The sequence below is a fragment of the Rhinoderma darwinii genome, chromosome 2 (assembly GCF_050947455.1).
Source record: "Rhinoderma darwinii isolate aRhiDar2 chromosome 2, aRhiDar2.hap1, whole genome shotgun sequence".
In the NCBI taxonomy this organism is placed as follows: Eukaryota; Metazoa; Chordata; class Amphibia; order Anura; family Rhinodermatidae; genus Rhinoderma; species Rhinoderma darwinii.
In genome coordinates this window covers 107576015-107600136 of record NC_134688.1, presented here as the reverse complement: position 1 = coordinate 107600136, position 24122 = coordinate 107576015, and the positions used below count along the sequence as shown (strand labels likewise).

At 43.3% G+C, this 24122-nt stretch overlaps 2 protein-coding genes across 6 annotated transcripts in view; both read right to left on the bottom strand.

Annotated features, from left to right (window-relative positions):
- Positions 1 to 19579, bottom strand: part of LOC142742376 (retinol dehydrogenase 7-like) — a 54188-nt gene extending 34609 nt beyond the window's left edge. For both annotated transcript variants that reach the window (XR_012881365.1, XM_075852022.1), the window contains exon 1: positions 19501 to 19579. The gene's annotated coding sequence lies outside the window, so the exon portion shown is untranslated. The remainder of the gene's footprint in view (positions 1 to 19500) is intronic.
- Positions 1 to 24122, bottom strand: part of NACA (nascent polypeptide associated complex subunit alpha) — a 495234-nt gene that overhangs the window by 422139 nt on the left and 48973 nt on the right. The gene's annotated exons all lie outside the window — the stretch shown is intronic.

Sequence of the window (24122 nt, the reverse complement as noted above, 5' to 3'; positions counted from 1 at the left end):
CTCAAATTTATTTTTTTAGACATTCTAAGCAGGAAATTAATTTGAAAACATTTGCTGTTAAAAAATTTTACAAATTCATTTCCTAAGTGCCTTTTTTTTTACACTTGATAACTCAGCAAGTGCTGGTTATCTTTTCTAAAAAGGGGCGTGAGCGGCTCGATGTCAATCAAGCCGCTCTGCTCTGCAGTGTGCGCGCTCCCGACGTTGCTAGATACTGTAGTTCTAGCAACATCGGGAGAATGTTTCTCAAGCGAGCATGGTAAGCCTGATTGAGACGAACTTACCGTGAATGTCATCAACCCTACACTACACTACACTACACTACATTCACCCCGTTTCGGCAAACAACTTCTCTCTCCCCCCCCCTGTCACTACATGTAATTTGTGTATCCGCCGCACCGGTGCTGCATTAGCACCCGGCGAACAACTAAAAATATATAAAAAAAATAAACTCACCTAAGACGTTCTAACGGCGCTCTGAATGGTCCCGTCACTTGCCATCTTCCTTCTTCTTGGCGCCGCTAGCCTTCATAGTAACAGTGCGGTGTGGTGCAGATGACGTAATCATATCAGGCCCACGTGATTACGTCATCTGCGCCCACCGCTATGTTATTGTGAATGGGAGCAGTAAGAAGAAAAGTGACGGGACCGTTCAGCTCTTCGTGGGAACGTCTTAGGTGAGTTTATTTGTGTATGTATGTTGTCATGTATGTATGTATGTATGTGTATATGTGCATGCAGGTATGTTGTGATGTATGTATGTTGTCATGTATGTATGTGTATATGTGCATGTATGTAGGCAGGGCCGCCATCAGGAATTTCAGGGCCCCCTACAGCTAAATTTTCTGAGCCCCCCTACCGTGGCACCGCCTGTTAACGGTACTCCGTCCAGCACTATATCATGGTACCCAGGGCCGCCATCAGGGGGGGTATTATGGGTACTGATGTGAGAGGCCCGGCCAAACCTAATTTAAAGGGGGGCCCGGCAACTGCCGCGACATGCCTTTGGTAGAAAAAAAACCAGGCCCCTGCAATGGGGCTTATTTTTTTCACCAAAAGAATGTCGTGAGCTGCGGGCCCCCCTTTCAATTAGGTTTGGCCGGGCCTCTCACATCAGTACCCATAATACCCCCCTGATGGCGGCCCTGGGTAGCATGGGGGTCGTCATGGGGGCCGTCAAACACTGCCGCCCGTGCGACCGATTGCGCTCACCCGCAAAATCCCGCACATGCGCACCCGCGACCGCCTGGAACCGCGCACCGAATTTTGAGGCAGATTTTGACCTGCCCACACTATCTTGCCGTGTTTTTTGCCCGCGGCGATTGAGGACAGCAGACAAAAAACGCAGGGAAAAATGCATTTTCTGCCTCCCATTGATTTCGATGGGAGGTCAGAGGCGGAACCGCGGCAAGAAAGGACGTGCTGCTTTTTCTTTTTTCCGCGACTCACTCCCATTGATTTCAGATTAAATCAATGGGAGGCGGTTTTGGAAGTTCTTTGGTGCTGATTCTGACGCAGTGTCCGAGTCAATATCAAGGCCCAAAAACTCTGTGAACTGGGCCTTATTGTTAGGGCTTATTCAGACGAACGTGTAATACGTCCGTGCAACGTGCGTGATGTTCATGCACCTCGCATGGACCTATGTTACTCTATGGGGCCGTTCATACTGTCAGTGATTTTCATGCACCTCGCACGGACCTATGTTACTCTATGGGGCCGTTCAGACTGTCAGTGATTTTCACGTAGCGTGTGTCCGCTGCGTAAAACTCACGACATTTCCGATATTTGTGCATTGTTCGCGCATCACGCACCCATTGAAGTCAATGGGTGCATGAAAATCACGCCCAGCACTTCCGCAGCAGTATAACCTATGAATAAAAACAGAAAAGCACCACGTGCTACAAACATACAAACAGAGTGTCATAATGATGGCGGCTGCGCGAAAATCACGCAGCCGCGCATCATACGCTGCTGACACACGGAGCTGTTATGGACGTTTTGCATGCGCAAAACGCCACATTTTCCGCACGCAAAAAGCACTTGCTCGTGTAAATCCGGCCTTAGGGTAGGAACACACTAGGCATGAACGCTGCGGATTTTATGCAACACATTTTATTGTGGAAAATCCGCAGCGTATTACAGTCGCAGCAGAGCGGATGAGATTTGAACAAATCTCATCCACACGCTGCAAAAATAATGGACCTGCAGTGTGGCTTTTGGCTTTTTAAGCCGCAGCGTGTCAATTTATTCTGTGGGATCGCTGCTCCTCTGTTGTGGAAATGCTGCGGTTCTGCCGCAAAAATCACACATGTGAAAAAAAAAAGGCACTTTTTTAAATTTATAAAAAAGTTTAGACATACCCCGGCCGTAGTCCTGGTGACGCGATCCTCTATTCTTAGCGCAGCCCGGCCTCCTGTCATGACGTTTCATACCATGTGACTGCTGCAGCGGTCACATGGTCTACAGCGTCATCCCAGGAGGCGGGGCTACGTTCAGAAGAGAGAGATGCGTCACCAGGACTACGGCCGGGGTAAGTCTAAACTTTTTTTTCCCTGCAGGATTCCCGCAGCGGACATGCGTCACGAAACCTGCGTCACTATTTGGTGCGGTTTTGCTGTCGGAATTCCCTGCGGCTACTGGGGCGGATAAGCTGTGTAGTTTTACTCAGAATATCCGCCTAGTGTGTCCCTTATGATGTCGCTCCTGGAGCTGCTGCCGGTCTCTAAATAGGAAATTGGTCCAGTAGAATTTGGAATTATTAGTCGACTCCGCTATTGATTCCGTCCGAAAACCTGCCGGAATGGTGACGAACGAAAACCATTAGCGATGTTTCCGTCACCATTGAGATCAATGGTGACTGAAACGGAAGCTGTGCTGTCACTTTCACTTTCCGTTGCGGGGTTCACCCGACAGAAACCTCAGACGGAACCCCGGAGCGGAAGCGAGCGGTGATGTGAACAGGCCCTAACACAAAAGTTTTGTATTTTTTTTAAGCTGGTTCACAAAAAAAATAATTCCAAATTCTACTGGACCAATTTCCTATTTAGAGACCGGCAGCAGCTCCAGGAGCGACATCATAAGGGACACACTAGGCGGATATGCTGAGTAAAACTACACAGCTTATCCGCCCCGGTAGCCGCAGGGAATTCTGCCAGCAAAACCGCACCAAATAGTGGCGCAGATTTCGTGAGGCATGTCCGCTGCGGGAATCCTGCAGGGAAACAAAAGTTTAGACTTGCCCCGGCCGTAGTCCTGGTGACGCATCTCTCTCTTCTGAACGTAGCCCCGCCTCCTGGGATGACGCTGTAGACCATGTGACCGCTGCAGCAGTCACATGGTATGAAACGTCATGACAGGAGGTCGGGCTGCGCTAAGAATAGAGGATCGCGTCACCAGGACTACGGCCGGGGTAAGTCTAAACTTTTTTATAAATGTAAAAAAGTACCTTTTTTTTTTTCTCATGTGTGATTTTTGTGGCAGAACCGCAGCATTTCCGCAACAGAGGAGCAGCGATTCAACAGAATAAATTGACATGCTGCGGCTTGAAAAGCCACACTGCAGGTCCATTTTTTTTGCAGCGTGTGGATGAGATTTGTTCAAATCTCATCCACTCTGCTGCGACTGTATTACGCTGTGGATTTTCCACAATAAAATGTGTTGCATAAAATCCGGAGTGTTCATGCCTAGTGTGTTCCTACCCTAAGGCCGGATTTACACGAGCGTGTGCTTTTTGCGTGTGCAAAAACGTGGCGTTTTGCCCATGCAAAAGGTCCATAACAGCTCCGTGTGTCAGCAGCGTATGATGCGCGGCTGCGTGATTTTCGCGCAGCCGCCATCATTATGACACTCTGTTTGTATGTTTGTAGCACGTGGTGCTTTTCTGTTTTCATTCATAGTTTATACTGCTGCGGAAGTGCTGGGCGTGATTTTCATGCACCCATTGACTTCAATGGGTGCGTGATGCGCGAACAATGCACAAATATCGGACATGTCGTGAGTTTTACGCAGCGGACACACGCTGCGTGAAAATCACTGACAGTCTGAACGGCCCCATAGAGTAACATAGGTCCGTGCGAGGCGCGTGAAAATCACGCGCGTTGCACGGACGTATTACACGTTCGTCTGAATAAGCCCTAACAATAAGGCCCAGTTCACAGAGTTTTTGGGCCTTGATATTGACTCGGACACTGCGTCAGAATCAGCACCAAACAACTTCCAAAACCGCCTCCCATTGATTTAATCTGAAATCAATGGGAGCCAGTCGCGGAAAAAAGAAAAAGCAGCACGTCCTTTCTTGCCACGGTTCCGCCTCTGACCTCCTATCGAAATCAATGGGAGGCAGAAAATGAATTTTTCGCTGCGTTTTTTATCTGCTGTCCTCAATCGCCGCAGGCAAAAAACGCAGCAAAAAACGTGGCACGATAATGTGGGCAGGTTAAAATCTGCCTCAAAATTCTTTAAGGAATTTTGAGGCAGATTTTTTCGGCCTGCAAAATACTCTGTGTGAACAGGGCCATACATAAACAGCACTTTGAGACATTTTACTCACTGTGTCAGAAGAGCTGCTCCCACTCCAGTCCTCGTCAGGCGATGTCTTTGGTCCAGATGTCGTCCTTCACCTCCAGCCTCCAGAAAATGGCGGGGATCGAAGAACTCCTGCCGCCGCGCAAGAACTGGACTCCTCCCCCTCTCCTTACGCAGCTACGCTCTGGAGAAGGAGGAGTCGGACGAGGAGGCGCTGGACGAGGAGGCCGAGGAGGAGGACGAGGAGGAGGAGGCGGAGTCTGAGGCGGAGTCGGAGGCGGGCCAGCAGGTAATTAGACTGTGCGCCGCTGTCCTGGCTGTTCTTCCCAGTTGATTGGTCGCTGTATTTTTGGTGCGTGCGCACCGCATCCCTCTTGGCGGCGGGCACGAGCGGGTTGCTTTCCGGCTTGCCCGGTGGTTCGCGCGTGAGCGCGCGTTTGCGGTAATGAGCGGCCGGTGCGCGCTTGCGGTCGTTCGCGCGCGGTCGCGCGCGGTGTTTCGCGGCGGTGTTAGATGAGAGGGGGGCCCGCAGCTCATGGCGGTGTTTGACGAGAGGGGGGCCTGCAGCTCACGACATTGCTTTGGTGTAAAGAACAGGCCCCATTGCAGGGGCCTGTTTTTTTCTACCAAAAGCAAGTCGCGGAAGTTGCCGGGCCCCCCTTTCAATTAAGTTTGGCCGGGCCCCCTACAGTAGTACCCCTAATACCCCCCTGATGGCGGCCCTGTATGTATGTATGTATGTATGTATGTATGTTTTCTTGTATGTATGTCGTCATGTATGTATGTATGTATGTTGTCATGTTTGTATGTGTATATGTGCATGTATGTATGTTTTCATGTATGTATGTTTGCATGTATGTATGCATGTACAGTGAAGGAAATAAGTATTTGATCCCTTGCTGATTTTGTAAGTTTGCCCACTGTCAAAGTCATGAACGGTCTAGAATTTTTAGGCTAGGTTAATTTTACCAGTGAGAGATAGATTATATAAAAAAAAAAAAAGAAAATCACATAGTCAAAATTATATATATTTATTTGCATTGTGCACAGAGAAATAAGTATTTGATCCCCGACCAACCATTAAGAGTTCAGCCTCCTCCAGACCAGTTACACGCTCCAAATCAACTTGGTGCCTGCATTAAAGACAGCTGTCTTACATGGTCACCTGTATAAAAGACTCCTGTCCACAGACTCAATGAATCAGTCTGACTCTAACCTCTACAACATGGGCAAGACCAAAGATCTTTCTAAGGATGTCAGGGACAAGATCATAGACCTGCACAAGGCTGGAATGGGCTACAAAACCATAAGTAAGACGCTGGGTGAGAAGGAGACAACTGTTGTTGCAATAGTAAGAAAATGGAAGACATACAAAATGACTGTCAATCGACATCGATCTGGGGCTCCATGCAAAATCTCACCTGGTGGGGTATCCTTGATCCTGAGGAAGGTGAGAGCTCAGCCGAAAACTACATGGGGGGAACTTGTTAATGATCTCAAGGCAGCTGGGACCACAGTCACCAAGAAAACCATTGGTAACACATTACGCCGTAATGGATTCAAATCCTGCAGTGCCCTGCTCAAGAACGCACATGTACAGGCCCGTCTGAAGTTTGCAAATGAACATCTGGATGATTCTGAGAGTGATTGGGAGAAGGTGCTGTGGTCAGATGAGACTAAAATTGAGCTCTTTGGCATTAACTCAACTCGCCGTGTTTGGAGGAAGAGAAATGCTGCCTATGACCCAAAGAACACCGTCCCCACTGTCAAGAATGGAGGTGGAAACATTATGTTTTGGGGGTGTTTCTCTGCTAAGGGCACAGGACTACTTCACCGCATCAATGGGAGAATGGATGGAGCCATGTACCGTCAAATCCTGAGTGACAACCTCCTTCCCTCCACCAGGACATTAAAAATGGCTCGTGGCTGGATCTTCCAGCACGACAATGACCCGAAACATACAGCCAAGGCAACAAAGGAGTGGCTCAAAAAGAAGCACATTTAGGTCATGGAGTGGCGTAGCCAGTCTCCAGACCTTAATCCCATTGAAAACTTATGGAGGGTGCTGAAGATCCGAGTTGCCAAGCGACAGCCTCGAAATCTTAATGATTTACAGATGATCTGCAAAGAGGAGTGGGCCAAAATTCCATCTAACATGTGTGCAAATCTCATCATCAACTACAAAAAACATCTGACTGCTGTGCTTGCCAACAAGGGTTTTGCCACCAAGTATTAAGTCTTGTTTGCCAAAGGGATAAAATACTTATTTCTCTGTGCACAATGCAAATAAATATATATAATTTTGACAATGTGATTTTATTTATTTTTTTATTTTTATATAATCTATCTCTCACCGGTAAAATTAACCTAGCCTAAAAATTCTAGACTGTTCATGTCTTTGACAGTGGGCAAACTTAAAAAATCAGCAAGGGATCAAATACTTATTTCCTTCACTGTATGTTTGCATGTATGTATGCATGTATGTTTGCATGTATGTTTGTATATTTGCATGTATGTATGTTTTCTTGTATGTATGTTGGCATGTTTGTATGTGTATATGTGCATGTATGTTTGAATGTATGTATGTTTTCATGTATGTATGTTTTCATGTATGTATATATGTGCATGTTTGTATGTATGGTTGCATGCAAGTATGTATGTTTGCATGTATGTATGTTTGCATGTATGTATGTTTGCTTGTATGTATGTTTGCTTGTATGTATGTTTGCTTGTATGTATGTTTGCTTGTATGTATGTATGTTTGCTTGTATGTATGTTGTCATGTTTGTATGTGTATATGTGCATGTATGTATGTTTTCAAGTATGTATGTATGTTTGCATGTATGTTTGCATGTATGTTGTCATATATGTATGTTGTCATGTTTGTATGTGCATGTATGTGTATATGTGCATGTATGTTTTCATGCATGTATGTTTGCATGTATGTATGTTTTCATGTATGTATGTTTGCATGTATGCATGTTTGCATGTATGTTGTCATGTATGTATATATGTGCATGTTTGTATGTATGGTTGCATGCAAGTATGTATGTTTGCATGTATATATGTGCTTGCTTGTATGTATATATGTATGTTTGCATGTATGTATGTTTGATGGTATAAATGTCTGTATGGCCATGTATGATACTGTCTGCTGGCGCCCTGTATCTAAGCCAACTTTGCGGCAGGCTTCTATACATGGTATAACAGTCAGTATCACACATGAAACTGAAACTAAGGCTACGACATGTTTTATTTCATTTTTTATTTTTTTTTACAGGTTTGGTGTTTGGACTACGTCGGTTTCGAGGACTACTTAGATGATGCTTTTTTTTCATCAATAAGATGGTTAATGAGGGTTGTGTTGGGGGTGCTTTATTTCAATAAAATATTTTATCTATATCTTTGTCTTTTCTTTTCAAATTTTATTACTACCACTTTAGTAATGGCCGCTGTCTGAGTGACAAGGTCCATTACTAAGGGGAGGCTTAGTGTTAGCCGTTACAGAGGCTAACACTAAACACCATTATTACCCCGGTACCCACCACCACCAGGGGTGCCGGGAAGAGCTGGGTACGATCCAGTACCCGACCATCTGTTGTGATGGTCGGGCTCTGGGGTGGCCGCTGGCTGGTATTACGAGGCTGGGAAGGGCCAAAAACAGTGGACCTTCCCACCCTTGTAATGCTAGGCTGCTGCTGCTGTGTTGTATCTGGCTGGTTATAAAAATGGGGGGGGACCCAACGTCATTTTTTTTTTATTATTTATTTATTCTTTTTATTAAAAAGACATGGGGTTCCACCAAATTTATCATAACCAGCCACAAACAACACAGTGTTTTTAGCCTGGGAATGTACTAAACCAGTGGCCCCCTCCCACCCGTGTAATGCCAGGCTGCTGCGGCCTTGTATATGGCTGGTTATTAAAAATGTGGGGGACCCAACGTCTATTGTTAAATTTAAAAAAAAAACGACGTGGGTGTCCCCCCCTTTTTTATAACCAGCCCGATACAAGGCCGCAGCAGCCTGGCATTACACGGGTGGGAGGGGGCCACTGGTTTAGTACATTCCCAGGCTAATAACACTGTGTTGTTTGACGCTGTGACGTCACTCACTTCCTGCCACAGGTCCTGCATCGTGTCGGCCACATCGGCACCAAAGGCTACAGTTGATTCTGCAGCAGCATCAGCGTTTGCAGGTAAGTAGCTACATCGATTTACCTGCAAACGCCGATGCTGCTGCAGAATCATCTGTAGCCTCTGGTGCCGATGTGTCCTCGCTCGTCTGACACGATGCAGGACCTGGGGAAGTGACGTCACAGCGTGATCTCTCGAGAACACGGCTGTGTCTGCACTGCCAGAAGCTGGGCGTTCTGAAGAGAAGTGGATGATACTTCTCGTCAGAAAGCCCAGCTAGTAAAAGTAGTAAACACGCCCCGATGTACGCACATAATACACGCCCAGTTGTACTTTTACTTTAAACACGCCCAGTTGTACTTTTGCAAGCCTCATTTGCATAAATACAAAAATGGTCATAACTTGGCCAAAAATCCTCGTTTTTTAAAAATAAAAACGTTACTGTAATCTACATTGCAGCGCCGATCTGCTGCAATAGCAGATAGGGGTTGCAAAATCTGGTGACAGAGCCGCTTTAAAGACTTCTGAAAGTCACCACCACTATGGTGACGCTCAAGGAACCCACCACACTCATGGCTGTTTAAATGGCAGCCCTCAGGTGCTTCTCAAATGAAATACTTGATGATGGATCTTGAGAATTTTCTCTTGTAGTAAACAATGTCATCACTTGAGAATCCAAAATCAGACCAAGAATTTTTTTCCGCTGTCCTGGAACAAGATTTAACTTTTTCCAATTTATTAAAAAAACGTGACTTGACAAACATTCCACAACGTTCTTGACATCCAGAATCAGCAACTCTTTGGAGGAGGCTTTGAAAAAACTGTCATCCAGGTCCAGGTCTAAGTGGATCCCCTGAAGACGAAGAGAAGTAGCCAGTACTATCACAGTCTTTGTGAATACCCTTGGAGAGGGGGAAAGGCCAAACGGCAATGCTTTGAAATGAAGATGGAGTACGTGAAGTTTTTCTCTGTAGGCTATTCTCAAATATTATTTTTTTTCAAATATATTTTTATTCAAAGTCAGAACACATACAGGTGCAAAATGTGTGCAACACATACGTTACGATAAAAATCAAATAACAGTGTGTTCCAACTCCAAAATAATTTTACATTTTACTTGTCATTAGCATGTCATAAGGCAATGAATAATTCAAAACAAAGCCCAACATCCTTCCCCCCCCCAAACTCCTCCATCTCGGTGGTCATTCTCCTAACTAGCCTGTAACATGCCTAGAGTGCCCCGGACACTGTAAATTATACCAATATGTGTATTGAAATGTTCGCATGAAAACACCAATCTCAACTGTAGAATAATGCTTTTTAATAAATGTACGCCAAGTTTTGAAGAACTGCTCTGTAGACTTTTCTTTGTGTCATTCTAGGTCCATTTTATCATATCCCAATAAAGTTTTGAAAGTAGTCGATACCTCCGCAATCTTCGGAACAGAGGCCTGTAACCAGTGGCGCAAGATGCACTTCTTAATAGCAAACAAAGCAATATGAATCACCTTCCTAGCTAATAAAGGTGGTCCCGCCCCATCAAAAGCTAAAGGTATATAGTGAAACAGCACCGCCTGCGGACTTGCGGGCACCTCTTCATCCCAAGTGTTTTTAATAAATTGTAGCGCAATGTCCCAAAAGGCCCTTATTTGTGGGCAAAGCCACATTCCATGAAACAGATCAGCTTTGTATAGGTCACATTTAGGACAATTACGTAGATAGTGTGCTGGAGCGTCCCTATAAGATAAATTAAAGGCATATGCTGCTCTATGCATAAGTCGAAAGTGCATCTCCCGCCACTGCTCATTTACCATGACCTTCCTCACTTTCTCCCATCCCTCCAGAATTTTACTTGAGAGTTCAGGGTCATCTAGCTCCACCTCCCAAGTCCGAAAACAAGAAGTACTAAAAGGAATTGAGATGAACATTTCTGAGCTTGCCATATAGACTTGCTAGATTTCTTCCCATAGCGCCCTGTGGCACCGTCCCATCAAATGCTCCCCCGTATCTCCACCGCAGCAGTATTGCAGACTTTGGTTTTGCATAACTCTGTCACTTGAGCATACTGCAAATACTGGTTATCACCCAAATTATATTTACTAGAGAACTCCTGCCATGTAAGCCATCTCCCCTCCTCAACATTCATGAGTTGACCTAGAACAGTGATCCCCTCAGATCTCCACTGAGAAAAGAATTTATTCTGACTCCCCTGTGGAAACATAGTATTATCCCAAAGCGGCCAAAATTTAGAAAGACTATAAGGAAGACCATATAACTTCCGTATCGCCTTCCAAGCACTTATAGTATCTCTAAGCAGTAAACTAGACTTAACAGTACTAGGAAGCTGAGCATACGACAGGTGCAATAAGGCTGACAAAGGAACCGATCCTGCCAGATTCTGTTCCAGCTGAACATTAGAGTACAAGTTAGTATTATGCAGCCAATCTCCTATGTGTCTACAGAGTGCTGATAGGTTATAATAACGGATAAGTGGTAACTGTATAGCAACGTCGCACTTGGGCAGTGCCAATTTTTTATATGCAATCGGCGGCCTTTTCTTCTGCCTCAAGAATTGTAAAAATGCAGACTGTAATTTTTGGTTATCTAGATGTTTGATCAATATGGGTATAGTTTGCATGGGATAAAGAAGGCCAGCAAAACTTATCATTTTCAGCAGGGCAGCTCTCCCAAACAATGACAACGGCAGTGACGACCATCGGTGCAACTCCTTATGAATTTTTTCAAACAAGGGTAAATAATTGAGTTTATACAATGAAGAGGGGAATTTGCCTATTTTAATCCCCAGGTATGTTATATAACATCTGGTTATATCCACTGCCATGTGTAAAGGTGGTCTCGCTCTTGATTCCGTCAAGTAAAGTAGTTGACTCTTTATCGCATTGACTTTATAACCTGAGAACGACCCAAAATAATGTAGCTTCTCCAGCACCCCCCCCCCCCAAATGATCCCCAGGCGACCCCAAAAATAACAAAAGATCGTCAGCAAAGCAAGTCAATTTAATTTCCTGACTACCAACCATTATCCCCTCAAAATCATTGGAGGACAGAAAGTGTCTTGCCAATGGTTCCAAGGCCAAGTCGAACAACAATGGAGAAAGGGGACAGCCCTGCCTCGTTCCCTTCTGTAAGTGAATCGGTGCTGAAAGAAAACCTGTGGTAAACACCCTGGCTTGAGGGTCGAAATATAGCGCTTCTAGATAATTCCTGAACAATCCCTGAATCCCAAAACGATCCAAAACTAGACCAAGCCAGTCCCAGTGCACATTATCAAAGGCCTTTTCAGCGTCTAACTTCAAAAGTGCTGGCGAATCATATCCCGCAATGTTATTAGACTTTAACGCATCTTGTACCGCCAGAACCGTACGTATGTTTTTTACTGCTGATCTCCCTTTAATAAAACCCACTTGGTGTGGCCCAATCAGATCTGGAAGAAACTGAGCCAACCTATCGGCCAATATTTTCGACAATATTTTATCATCCTGATTTATCAAAGATATTGGGCGATACGATCCCGGGTTAGTCGGATTATTTCCTTCCTTATACAGAACCTTAATATATGCTACATTTCCCGATATCAGGAATTCCTTATTTAGGAGCATATAGTTATAAACCGGCAATAAAATGGGCGTGACTTCTTCCCTCATAATCTTATAAAAGTCACTAGAAAATCCATCTGGCCCTGGCGCTTTGTTATTCGACAATGATTTAATGATTGATAGTATCTCTTGTTCCGTGATCAAAGCATTTAACGAAACCCTATCGGAGTCCGAGAGTGAAGGTAACGTTAAAGAGTCCAAAAACGTCCTACCCTCCTCCATATTCGAAGTATCTCGTGCATATAGAGCAGTGTAGTAATCACCCAGGATATCATTGACTAGCTTTGGATCTTTCTGCAAATCACCTTTCCCATCTCTCAAACCCCCTATATGAGTCGGGCGAAATTGTCCTTTCGCCAATCTGGCCAAAAGTGAACCCGTTTTATTGGCATATCTAAAAAAAATGTGCAGTTGTTTGTTCTCTCTGAAATCTTTCCTTTATATCTAGCCACATTTCAAAGTCAGCTTTGGCTGTAAGCCAGTCAGCTCTAAGCGCTAATGTGGGGTTTGCCATGTACGCTGTATATTTCATGCGAAGAGTATTACTAGAGTCATTATAAAACGTATTGGTCTTTCGTTTAAGCGACGCCACAAAGGAAATAATCTTCCCCCTCAACACTGCCTTAGCAGCATCCCAAAACAAATGACTGTCATCTTTATGAGCCTGATTCTCCTGGCTATATTCCAATAACCATCCCTTCAAGCACGATTGAAAGGATTCATCATTCGCCAAGAAAGAAGGAAATCTCCACAAGATGTCCGATCCCTGTTTAAATGTATCTGACAAGATCAGAGAGACCGTTGCATCATCTGAAATCACCAAGTCCTCTATCTAAGCACTAAGGATCCTAGGGAGGAGCACCGGAGAAGCCACAAAATAGTCAATACGAGACCATGCTGTATGTGCATGGGAAAAATGTGTGTATTCTCTACCCAAAGGGAATTGAGTTCTCCATACATCCACCATACCCGTGGAAGACAGTAATGGAGCCAGAACCCTATCATGTGATATTTCAGCTAGTACCCTGCCATCCCCCAGTCACCTGTCCTCCCTTGTGCATAAAACGAAGTTAAGGTCCCCCCCAAAAGAATCTGAGGTTCTTTGTCCGCTAAAAGTTTACCTTCCATAAATTGAAAAAAGGCCTGGTTATTATCATTCAGTGCATATATACAGTACAAGCTCAATCTGCCCATTGCGCCGTCCAAAATCACATGCAAATATCTGCCCCCTGTATCCTGCACAGAGAAAACCACAGAACAATACAGCTTTTTGTGTATTAGGAGTAAGACGCCTACCTTGCCATTAACTGCTGGATAACCCAATACTGTACCCACCCATAGTTTTCGCATTCTCTGGAAATCACCCTCTAGCAGATGAGTTTCCTGCAAAATCGCTAAATCAGCTTTCAGCTTTTTCAGATGACGAAGAACCATAATGCGTTTATACGGGGACTGCAGCCCCTTCACATTCCAGATTATTGTTTTCATGTAATGTCAGTCAAATCCCAAAAAGGATCTAATTGGCATCCCACAGAAATGGCAAAGCAGACCTCAACCACCGAGACAATTCCCCCCACCCCTCCCCCCTCAATGAACACAAAACAAGACTGAAACCCTAACAGCAGATCATTACTAGTTACAGACTTCTCTTTTTTCGCACATATAAGCGTGGAATCTCTGCACATTCCACCACTATGACAACTTCGATAGAACATGAACTTCCTGTATACCTTGGAAGTAACAGCAAATCCGTACACTTCTACCCGACTCTTTGCATAAATTCCCTCAAGACCCTCAATAAATGGTGAGTCCCCTACCCATGTATCCAATAAACATTATCAACAGAAACACAGGTAAGTAGGACAATTTTGAATCAAGCAATGTGAAACTTGAAATGGCATGAGTCCCCCTCCGTCACCATCTGGACATCTCCCTTCAGTCCGGGGAAGAAGAAGTAAGGCCCCTCCTGGAACTCCTGTGTCTGGAACGACCACTGTGAGGCAGTCCATCTCTGTGTGACTGAAGATCGCCATTATTGGCTCGGGACAAACTTTCCACAAATTTAGCCGCCTCCCCCGGAGTAGAAAACGAATCCACCCACCACCTGGTTCAAAAACCTTGAGAATGGCGGGGAACATTAAAGAAAAACGAACGCGTTTCTGGACTGAGAGAGAACAGACCGTGCTAAAAGCACGCCACTTGCGCGTAACATCAGCAGAGTAATCTCCAAACATTAAGATTCTGTGGCCTCGTATTCTCACTTGTGCCGAGGATCGTCGATAGGCTGTAGCACATTTGTTTTATTCACATAGTCCAAATACTTTACAATAACCGGCCGCGGTCTTGCTGGAGCATCATCTTGGGTAGAACCCCTCATCAGTCCCACTCTATGAGCTCCCTCCGCTATCAGCGGGGTAGGCAAGCCTAGCGCCTGAGGCAATTCCATAGCACACAACTTTAGCAACTGTCCTGCAGGTATAGATTCTGGGAGACCAATAATGCGCAGATTGCTCCTTCTCGAGCGATTCTCTAGGTCATTCACTTTATCTACAAGCTGGAGATTAGAGGCAAGCACCCTCTGCACCTCCGCCTGTGTTCCCGCCAACTCATCTTCCATTAAACTGAGACGTTGCTCCAAGTTTGTAATACGTTCCGTATGAACCGAGACATCAGATTGTAATTGATGTAACAGCTTCGACACTGTCGCTTCCAAAGAAGCTGTAATATCTGGGGCAATAAGTTTAGCCACTTCTATGGCCAAGGTTTTGTAAGAAATGTCCATGTTATGGAGGAGAGCGTCAGGCTCACCTTCTTCCACTGCTGGCTGCACCAGAGGAGGTTGCGATGCTGAGCGGGAGCTCGTACTCCTCGTGTTCCTGGCTGGCTCAGGCGACATATTCCCCAACGGCAGCGTGTCTTCGGACTACAGGGCCTGCAAAGTGATGCCTGGGGTCCCGGTTTTCCCCAGGAATCTCTCTATACGCCGGAGAGAAGCCGGTAAGTAAGGTTATCGATCAGTAGTGTAAAGGATCTGCCAGGCACAGCTTCGGGGTTAACTCCCATAATTAATCAGTCAGCACCTGAATCTACATCCCTGAGACTGACTCCAGCTTCCACCACTCAGGCTGGCAGGCTTAGGAGTGGGAGAGCCTATCGCAACCTGGCCAGACTCAGCTAGCTCCCGCCCTCGGTCTATTTAAGCCTGCCCTTCCTGTCCCTCGGTGCTTGTGATTCTTTTCGTGTGGTTTCCTGGCCCAGCTACAGCTCCTTCTATTTTGATCCTGCTCCATACAGACCCTGGCTTACTGACTACTCTTCTGCTCTTCGTTTGGTACCTCGCACACTCCTGGCTTGACTCGGCTCGTTCACCACTCTGGTTGCTCACGGTGTTGCCGTGGGCAACTGCCCCTTTCCCTTGCTTGTATTCCCTTGTATGTTTGTCGTGTTTGTCGTGCACTTACTGAGCGCAGGGACCGCCGCCCAGTTGTACCCCGTCGCCTAGGGCGGGTCGTTGCAAGTAGGCAGGGGCAGAGTGGCGGGTAGACTAGGGCTCACTTGTCCGTTTCCCTACCCCCCGTCATTACACGTAGTCTGTGGTCGGAAGTCACAGCCTTGGGACCCGGTTGAGTCGGGTGAGCGGAGCTCTCTCTACTCGCGTCTGGTCATGTGCGCGCCGGAACCGGACGTCTCAAATATTTTCTTGATGACGGTTGAATAGGAATAGGTAGATATGAATCTTTTTCAAATTCAGACATGACATATAGTCTCTTGGTTGGATCATTGAGTGAGCGGATTTGACAATTTCCTTCTTGCATTTTTTCTTTAAAAATGCCAATTGAGGAATCTTAAATATATAATGAGATGTCAGTCTGCTACCGGCTTGGGCACTGGAGAGACTTGTGACTACATTCCTAGACTTTTTTCTTCTTGTGGTACGAGTTCTGGCGCACCATTGTATAGGAATTCTGTCAGGAGAAAATGAACACAATAATCTTCCTGGTCATTCAGCAGAAATCTTTTCTGTCAAATATAATGAAACTTCAGAGAGTAGCTGACATTTATTACATTAAGAACCAATTTGTCTCCGGAAAACAGTTTTAAACTTCCTCAACCAGAAGATACTGCCTGACATCATAACTCGGTTTTGGGATTATTTTAGGTAGGAGGCTTTCTTTCTTTGGTAATCATACGATTTCTATTTCTTATCTCTAGTCTGTCATGGGAAAATCTTCTAAAACTAGATGCTCTTCTTTGATTTCTGAAGGAACGAAATCTGGGCTTTTTTTGAACAGACGGAAAGAAATGTCCCTTTTCATCCTTATAAACCTCCAAAATGTTGTCTACTTGTGAACCAAAAAGATGGCCAGGTTGAAATGACAAAAACCAAAAATAATTTTTCGAAGAAGTGTCACAACCCCACGGTTTTAACCAGATAGATCTATGAATAGAATTAGCAACCACCATATTTTTAGATGATATTCTGAGACTATCCAAAGTAAAGTCACATAAGAATTCAGGGGGTAACTTTAGAGGATGTTAGATGTTCTATAAGTTTTTCTCTGGGGACAAATTCTTGTATGTCCCTTCCCAGCTGGCTGAGCCAAATTCGCAAATGTTTAGAAGCTTTAAACAAAACTGCACAATTAACATAAACTCCCTTGATATGCAGGCTATTGGATCTTTAGGAAACAATGAATCATTATCAGGAAAGAACGATTTACATGACAGTTTGTCCACGGCTGGATCCATTTTGGCAGGATTTTCCCATTTATCAAAGTCGGCAGACTAATTTATGAAGGGTTTTAAATGTTGCTCCCAAATCAATATTTTTTGCTTGCCTTTACCATTATTTTTCAAGAATAGTGTTCAGACGTGTTTAAGACGGGAGAACTCTTTGCGGAAAATAAAACAGACTATCATGACCTTGCTGTGACATTGCATTTTTCTTGATCTCTAATATCTTTTTCACTGCCTTAATTAATTCGTTTCTATACCTTTTTTGTGAGATTCCAGCAAACCACGCGTTATCTCGCGAGATTACGGAGGTAAACGAGATTTCGTTTCCCTTGCTGGAAATCTCAAAGAAAAGAGTCAGAAGTGTCAGGATTCTGAATACACATGACGTCCAGGCTGGATGGTCATGTGTATTCATTATCAGGACACTTGATTAACGTTAATCTCTGTGTATGTGGCTGCACATTGCTGCTGTGTAAATGAATGGAGAGGAGTGTATGACGCTGACAGGTCACTGATTGGTCAGCGTCATACACGTAAACACACCCAGTTAAAAACACAATACACTCCCAGTTGGACATAACGAAAAAAAAAACGCCCAATTGTCCATTTCAAAGCTCATTTGCATATATATAAAATAGCTCATAACTTGGCCAAAAATGAACGTTTTAAAAAAAACAAAACGTTACTGTTATCTACATTGCAGCGCGGATCACATGCAATAGGAGATAGGGATTTGAGAATCTGGTGACAGAGCCTCTTTAAATAATGCTTCCTACTGACGAAAACAACAATCCTCGCAGATGTCAGGTGTAATCTTCTTTCAATGGCTGTATGCATTTATGACAAAGTTTTCAGCTGGACTTCTTACTCCCAGAGCGTTTTTTGTATGTGAACATACATCACATATCTTCCTCTTCTCTTTCCACCTCTCACGGAAGGGCTACATATTTAAAACAGAAGAACAAGTATAAGGAAAAGCATAATGAAAACGGGGGAGACTCCTTTAAGATGCTGGTACCGCTGCAGACAAGCAGCCGCGCTGCCCAAGCACAAAATGTGTCATTTTAGCTAAACTGAGCAGTTTATATTGAAAGGGTTGGAGCTAACAATCACCTGACCATTGGCACAGCCAATCACAAATAGGGACCACTGGACAACAGGTACACACACACACACGCACGCACGCACACGCACACACAAAGCACAATAACCTGTAACTATGGACTCAAACCCTGGCTTAGTGCTCTATAAGTAGGCTTGATAGAAATTCACAATTTGAAGAATCACGACAGTAAAAAACACCAGTTGGTGTGTGTAGTTATTTTTATGTAATGAGGAGAAGCCTAATTTAATTAATTATGAACTCTGTTATTTGAGCTAGGTGGGCTTTTCCGAGTATGGAGAATGGGCATGGCAAATATTCAATATTGCTATCGTAGGATGAAGAGGAAAAGAGTTATTACCAAGAGTGAGTGATCGAAACCTATGCAGTGACCACATTATAAATAATTATAAATAATGGTTCTAAGGTAGCAACTTGCATGTGAACAAATCAGACAGGTTATAAAAGTTAGCTGGAGGTCTGACCTCTGTTATTCCCACCATTGCGAGGGGCCCTTAGTCCCCATCCTTGGCTGGGGAGCAGAACAAGCATATGTGGTCCCTCTCCATAGACTTCAGTGGAGGTATAAGAAGTAGTGAACATGGTCTATGGGCTATTTTCAATACCACCCTGATCAACAAGTTATAAAAGTAAAAAAAAAAAAAAGGGACAATCCTTCTAAATATCCCTCAAATTATGGCTATACATACATGTCTTGTGGACCTGGCCAAGATATTGACTTAGCTACACTTCTATGTTGTACAAGCTATGTGTGGTTTAGAGACTAATACATCATGTAATATGTGTAACTTTTCCATTTCTCAAAATAGAACTCTAATGATCGATTCTATTATGGCCAGCTATAAGACAATCTAATATTATTCCTACTGTAAGAAATGTTATAATCTACACTATTGTTACTCTATAATGCATTATTAAATCCATACAACATTCCAAAAGCTCGTTACTTATGTTAATATATGTTTATTATGGCGTTTTACTGAAAGGGTTCTCTATAGAAAATGTTTCAAATAAGCGAAAGTGGATTTTGAAATATATATATATATATATATATATATATATATATATATATGTATATGTATATAAATAAATGGTATAATATGTTGAACATGAGACCACTTACGGCTTTTACATTTTTAAAACATTTTATGTATTTGTGTAAAACAACCAACATGTCAGAACAACAGGATTTTATGCATATGGTATAAATATATGCACTCCAAATTATGACATTTCTCACCTCAGACTTTTTTTTAATTTTACTTTTGTACTTTCTATGCTATACAGTGTTGTTATTGATGAATACTAACTATTCCAGCCATACAATTGAGAACTATGGGTATTTAGGAAAGATTATGCCTTACCTTTCTAGTCCAATTTCAGACAAAATGGTTTCTTGACACTGAATATTTTTATATAGTTAGAGCTGACCTGATATGCCTTAGTAAACTGAGGAAATAAGTAGTGGACTTTACCTTTTGATATCACATTGAGCAATTGTTCAGTCTATATTTACACGGAGAAGGTTTTGGCGCAGCTTTTACAAATGTTTATTTTACTCAAAACTTGGAGTGTATCCCAAATGACTCATATACTGTACATCTCTATAACATTTTAATTTAAACAAAAATACTCAAATAAAGCTGTTCATTAACCTCTTCCCGACATCCACCGTGTGTATATATATATATACACTACCGTTCAAAAGTTTGGGGTCACCCAGACAATTTTGTGTTTTCCATGAAAACTCACACTTATATTTATCAAATGAGTTGCAAAATGACTAGAAAATGTAGTCAAGACATTGACAAGGTTAGAAATAATGATTTTTATTTGAAATAATAATTTTCTCCTTCAAACTTTGCTTTCGTCAAAGAATACTCCATTTGCAGCAATTACAGCATTGCAGACCTTTGGCATTCTAGCTGTTAATTTGCTGAGGTAATCGGGAGAAATGTCACCCCATGCTTCCAGAAGCCCCTCCCACAAGTTGGATTGGCTTGATGGGCACTTCTTGCGTACCATACGGTCAAGCTGCTCCCCCAACCGCTCTATGGGATTGAGATCTGGTGACTGCGCTGGCCACTCCATTACAGATAGAATACCAGCTGCCTGCTTCTTCCCTAAATAGTTCTTGCATAATTTTGAGGTGTGCTTTGGGCCATTGTCCTGTTGTAGGATGAAATTGGCTCCAATCAAGCGCTGTCCACAGGGTATGGCATGGCATTGCAAAATGGAGTGATAGCCTTCCTTATTCAAAATCCCTTTTACCTTGTACAAATCTCCCACTTTAGCAGCACCAAAGCAACCCCAGACCATCACATTACCTCCACCATGCATGACAGATGGTGTCAGGCACTCTTCCAGCATCTTTTCAGTTGTTCTGCGTCTCACAAATGTTCTTCTGTGTGATCCAAACACCTCAAACTTCAATTCGTCTGTCCATAACACTTTTTTCCAATCTTCCTCTGTCCAATGTCTGTGTGCTTTTGCCCATATTAATCTTTTCCTTTTATTAGCCAGTCTCAGATATGGCTTTTTCTTTGCCACTCTGCCCTGAAGGCCAGCATCCCGGAGTCGCCTCTTCACTGTAGACGTTGACACTGTCGTTTTGCGGGTACTATTTAATGAAGCTGCCAGTTAAGGACCTGTGAGGCATCTATTTCTCAAACTAGAGACTCTAATGTACTTGTCTTGTTGCTCAGTTGTGCAGCGGGGCCTCCCACTTCTCTTTCTACTCTGGTTAGAGCCTATGTGCGCTGTCCTCTGAAGGGAGTAGTACACACCGTTGTAGGAAATCTTCAGTTTCTTGGCAATTTCTCGCATTGAATAGCCTTCATTTCTAAGAACAAGAATAGACTGTCGAGTTTCACATGGAAGCTCTCTTTTTCTAGCCATTTTGAGAGTTTAATCGAACCCACAAATGTAATGCTCCAGATTCTCAACTAGCTCAAAGGAAGGTCAGTTTTATAGCTCCTCTAAACAGCAAAACTGTTTACAGCGGTGCTAACATAATTGCACAAGGGTTTTCAAGTGTTTTCTAATCATCTATTAGCCTTCTAACACAGTTAGAAAACACAATGTACCATTAGAACACTGGAGTGATGGTTGCTGGAAATGGGCCTCTATACACCTATGTAGATATTGCATTAAAAACCAAGACGTTTGCAGCTAGAATAGTCATTTAGCACATTAACAATGTATAGAGTGTATTGTTTATTAATTTAATGTTATCTTAATTGAAAAAAACTGTGCTTTTTTTTCAAAAATAAGGAAATTTCTAAGTGACCCTAAACTTTTGAACGGTAGTATATATATATAATATATATATATATATATATATATATATATATATACACATATATCTCATTCAGAAAGTCCTCAGACCTTTTAAATTTTTTCACATTTTGTTATGTTGAGGCCTTGTGCTAAAATAAAAAAAAATTAAGTAGAATGAGGCCAAACGAAGCCAGGAACGTAATATTGCAGTTTATAGTTAATTTTATGTTTTTGACTGGACGGTCGCTTTAATCCGGTCTATGATAGAAAAGTGTCGAACACACAGTGCATAGCAGCTTGCTACTTTTGGCTCTACGTAGCCAGAGACTGGTCAGAACGGCCATGCTGAACCCTATCCACCATCGAAAGCACCTGAAAGTATCAGAACTGGACCATTGAGCAATGGAAGAAGGTGGCTTGTCTGATTCACGTTTTAATTTACAGCCAGGTACGTGTGCATCATTTACCTAGGAAAGATATGGCACCAGGATGCACTATGGGAAAAAGGCAAGCTGCACAGGCAGTGTGATGCGCTGTGCAATGTTCTGCTGGAAAACCTTGGGTTCTGGCATTCATGTGGATTTTGCTTTGACATGTACAACCCTCAGCAGGATAATGCACCCTACCACACTGCAGAAATTCTTCTGGAATGGTTTGAGGAACACGATGAAGAATTCAAGGTTGACTTGCTGCAAAGAAAAGAAAAAAACTGTGGCGATCCACTTCATATTATACATTGTCATACAGTGTGTTCCCACCTATTAGGATAGGACAACAGGAAAGAGGCCCAACTTAATCGGTTGTGCTATTAGCCACAATACTATTAAAAGTTTTGTGTATAATATAGCTGTAGGTTGCTTCCAATCCTGGAAAACACGGGGAAGGAGGGGGTGTAGAATTCCGTTTGTGTTTCGTCATAATGGTGGAGAAGGAAGGAAAGGCAGGATCTATTCCGGGCGCCAATGCCGAATGAAAAATAAAAAGATGGCCAAAGCAGTTATTTTATTTTTGAAACATTTCTTGTATTGCTTTATTCTTATGACTATGCTTTTCATCCAGTCAACTAGTAGAAAATGAGTATATAACTTTAATTATATATCCATATTTATCATTTTGTTTCTATTGTATATAAATATAGTTATGCACTCGTTTTGTATAATCAGACCAGATAAAGAGAACTGTTTGTAGTAAAAAAAACAAAAACGATACAAGAAGTCTTCAAAAAAACTGCTCTTCTGTTTATTTATGTAAAATCTTTATTTTTAAGTAAGAAATACAAAATCGCAACTGAGCAATAAAATTCACACATGTGATGTTAAATTCTGTGATCACAAGGTATAGAGAATACAGTACAACAGAAATGCATCACAGAAAGTACAGGAATGTCATTCTTCGTGTCGTGTGATAGAACTTGCAGTACAGAAACAAGAAACAAAATAGAGGTACTCAATATTATGCATGCATCACCTATAAGTGAATGATCATAAACCACAGTTACCTATATATCAGGTGAGGAAAGCTAATACAGTACAAAATAAAAAGAAAAACCAGTGCAGGAATGAGCAAATAACAAGCTACAAATGCAAGGAAGGAATTATGCTAAGGACATTGGAGGTGCACCGAACCCAATCCCTTCATGGGGCCCATAGTTGTAAAAATGTTTTCATGTTGTAAAGGGTTTGCCAGACACAGGTTCTGTGTCGACGCCCGGGGTTAATCAGCCTGCATCAGCTCCAAGGTCCGCTAGAGTGACGCAATCTGTTACCACTCAGGCTTGCAGGCTGAGGAGAGGGTGAACCTATAACAGCCTGGCCTGATGGTTCTAGCTCCCGCCCTTGGTCTATTTATACCCTCCCTTGCAGCATGCTCCTTTCCTTTGATTGTCTGGTTTCCTGGCTCTGCGATTCATGCTATTCACTCGATTGACCGCTGTTACTTGTTGACCCTGACTTGCCTGACTATTCTCCTGCTCTGATTTTGCTACTACGTACTCCCCTGGTTTGATTTGGCTCGTTCACCACTGCCTGTTGCTCACGGTGTCTCCGTGGGCAACTGCCCCTACCCCCCCTTGCTTCTGTGTGCCCTTGTCTTGTGTTGTCTGTCTTGCACTTGTTGAGCGTAGGGACCGTCGCCCAGTTGTACGCCGTCACTTATAACGGGCCGTGCAAGTAGGCAGGGACTGAGTTGTGGGTAGATTAGGGCTCACCGGTCCGTCTCCCTACCCCGATTCATTACACATGTGTTCTAGACCCCCAACTGGCTAGTTCTTCCAGTTTAGAAAATTTGTCTAACTCTAGTCAACCACAAAGATACATTGGGTGGCATTTTATTTAACAAATTAATAGGGATTAGAAGTTTAGCCGCCATTTTAAGGAGCGAAGGTAAGTTGTGTTTAGTAAGAGTGCAATCCAAAGAAGGTAGGTTAACTAGTACTAGAGAAGGAGTAATAGTCGTAGAGCAGATTATGTTAATAGATGATTAAATAAAGGACCAGTACGTAGCAATGATAGGGTAGTCCCACCATATGTGGAAGAGGGTACCTAGGGTCCTACCCCATCTCCAACAAGCCTCTGATGAAGTATTGTACATTTTTGATACAATGTCTGGGGACCTATACAACCTAGTAAGAAGCTTAAAGGAGTTAATGGAGTCCTAAATCATCTGGAAAGACCATGTGAACTCTTAAGTGTAGCTGAGACGTCTTTGG